Source organism: Fukomys damarensis, unplaced genomic scaffold (assembly GCF_012274545.1).
Source record: "Fukomys damarensis isolate Sample0158 unplaced genomic scaffold, DMR_v1.0_HiC HiC_scaffold_39, whole genome shotgun sequence".
Taxonomy (NCBI): Eukaryota; Metazoa; Chordata; class Mammalia; order Rodentia; family Bathyergidae; genus Fukomys; species Fukomys damarensis.
This window is the reverse complement of record NW_022900951.1, coordinates 12,145,828-12,148,275: the sequence shown is the minus strand read 5'-3', so window position 1 is coordinate 12,148,275 and position 2,448 is coordinate 12,145,828. Positions and strand designations below refer to the sequence as shown.

Below are 2,448 nucleotides of genomic sequence, written 5' to 3'. Positions count from 1 at the left end.
TTTTTTTTTTTTTTTTTTTTTTTTTTGGTACCAGGGATCGAACTCAGGATCTTGTGCTTGCCACTGAGCTTAATTCCCGCCCCCAGCTTTTATTTATAATGTTTTTCCTAGAGAGTAAGTTTAAGGCATGGATAGTTCCCTGTGCCTTTAAATGCTACTGGAAATATACAATATAATATGACAGTGTTCCTAGGTTTACCTGATGACGTTTGAGTATTGAATGTACTCAAGAATAAAAACGTAAGAGTATATTTTTTCCTAAGGCAAATTACATCTGTGACTTCTTAGACTAAGGATCTTCATTGCCATAGTTAGAGTTTTTTACTGGTTGTATAGATCTGTAATAGCTTTGTGGGGCTTATAGTTTGGGGTATAGTATTCATTTAGTCAATATCATGAAATTATTTTTCTTCAAAAATTGTTACTATAGCTGGAAAGGTGCTTAGCTAAATACAGCTTTGAATTTTGTACTAGAAGCACTTACTACTTGATTTTAATCTAAGTTTTCATGGATATGATTTTTTTATTTAGTATCAGGTATTTTATTTTTATTATTCCTAGTGCTAAAGAAAACTTTAAACTTACAGTGAATTTACAGCTGTTGGCTTAAAGATATATGCAAAGCACAAAATTAGTTTGTTTTTCATTCTTTTTTAATTTGTGAAATACACATTTCTATCCTTAAGAAAGTTTATTGAGGGCCAAGGATTTAGTTCAATGAATGGTTCCACTGCCTGCCTCGCAAGCACATTGCCCCGCAAGCACAAGGACCTGAGTTCAATCCCCAGTACCAAAAAAAAAAAAAAAATGTTTATTGAGAAAAATTGTCTACAATTTTCCCTTTTGCCTAATTTGTATACGTATTACATAATTTAGGTAGGCTTTAATTTTATAGGCAAGTGGGGCAGACAGTTTGGCTAAAGTAGATTTTCTGTTAGCATATTAACAGTTACATAGTTTTAAGAATATAATACATGTGGATTTGAATAATTGTTAAACTATCAATGGACATTGTGATTAAATTCTAATACCTTTTACATTGTGCTTAATTACTTGGTAAATATGGGATCATTTTTGGCATTTATATACTGAACTCTCTGTTTATTGTTCCTTTTGGTATTTTGATTATGTGACTACATAATTAGATTTGTGAGGAAAGCCCAGAAATTGGCCCATTATCCAACTTTTGATGTTTAATGGTTGATATTTATAACATCATCTTAACATGCCACTGGTACTGAAGTTGACTGTTAAATTTTAAGGTATAACATGCTGGGATTACTAAATTGATATTCTTTGCAGTGCTTGGAATACTCCCCATGCATATATTTTAAGATAGATTGGGGAGGGAGGTGGTAGTGGGGAGATGATGCAATGCCATAGGATTTATTATATAAACACACACATATAATGACAAAGGAAATAATAGCATGGCTTTTTTTCTGTAAAGTCAGGCACTTACCAGTGTTTCTCTGCTCCTTAATTTTATAGAGCCAGAATGAAGAATGGGGAGGTTTGTCTGAGGATATCTTATGATAAAGAGCAGTCTAAGGCTTTAGTCCCTTTGACCCCCAACTTATTTATTGGTAACTACTAAATTTACCATTTTGTGGCATGGATAAAAGGGGTGCTATGCAAAGACTGTTGCACGTGAGATGATTTTAAATCCTTGCTTGATCTGTGAAGATCAAATAGTTAAATACTGGGTGTTGGGCTTTAACCTTCAGTGGTAGATGCATGATGGTGTTGATCAGCGCTTTGAGATGTGTCAACCTTTCTTTTTTATACTAACAGCATCAGTTTGAAATTTGTGGTGGGTTTTTTATTTTTTATTTATTTTTTTTAGCTTTGTTTGCTGTTGGTATTGTTTCTCACTAAAGTAATCTGCAAACTGGAAAATAAGTGAGGTACCAAAAGCAAGCATTATACTCATGAATTTGCTTCTACTTCAAGATGATCCACTTTATGAGTAGATTTACTAGGTTTGCAGACGTTTATCTGCCTTGTCTACAACATGGTGCTCTGTGGAGAATTACTGCAGCTAAAATTGATTTGTTTTAGTGCTGGGGGCTGCATGATATATCTTGGGACTGTACTATATCTTTCTGAGAGTAATTAATACGTCGGTGGGACTGCATAAATTCAGAAAGGTAAGAATCTTAGGAGTAAAAGTGATTTCTTGAAAACATGAAGCTCTTGTAACTCAAAGTTATTTTAAGTAAATAAATACTTCTTGAAGTACTTAATAACATGGTTTTTAATATGAAGATGAGTTTCTTAAAAATTAAACCTTGCAAAAGAATATTTGAGCATGCTAATCATACTCAAGAATATCTGAGGGCCGGGGATTTAGCTCAGTGGTGCCACTGCCTGCCTTGCAAGCACAAGGACCCAAGTTCGATCCCCAGTGCCAAAAAAAAGAATATCTGAAATTGTTTTAAAAGAGTT

At 33.5% G+C, this 2,448-nt stretch overlaps 1 protein-coding gene across 5 annotated transcripts in view; it reads left to right on the top strand.

The window, feature by feature from the left end:
* Ap1s2 (adaptor related protein complex 1 subunit sigma 2) overlaps positions 1 to 2,448 on the top strand; it is a 24,639-nt gene that overhangs the window by 9,669 nt on the left and 12,522 nt on the right. The window contains exon 4 of one of the 5 annotated variants that reach the window (XR_002026014.2): positions 1,492 to 1,586. The exons of the other annotated variants lie outside the window; for them this stretch is intronic. The gene's annotated coding sequence lies outside the window, so the exon portion shown is untranslated. The remainder of the gene's footprint in view (positions 1 to 1,491; positions 1,587 to 2,448) is intronic. 5 annotated transcript variants of the gene reach the window in all.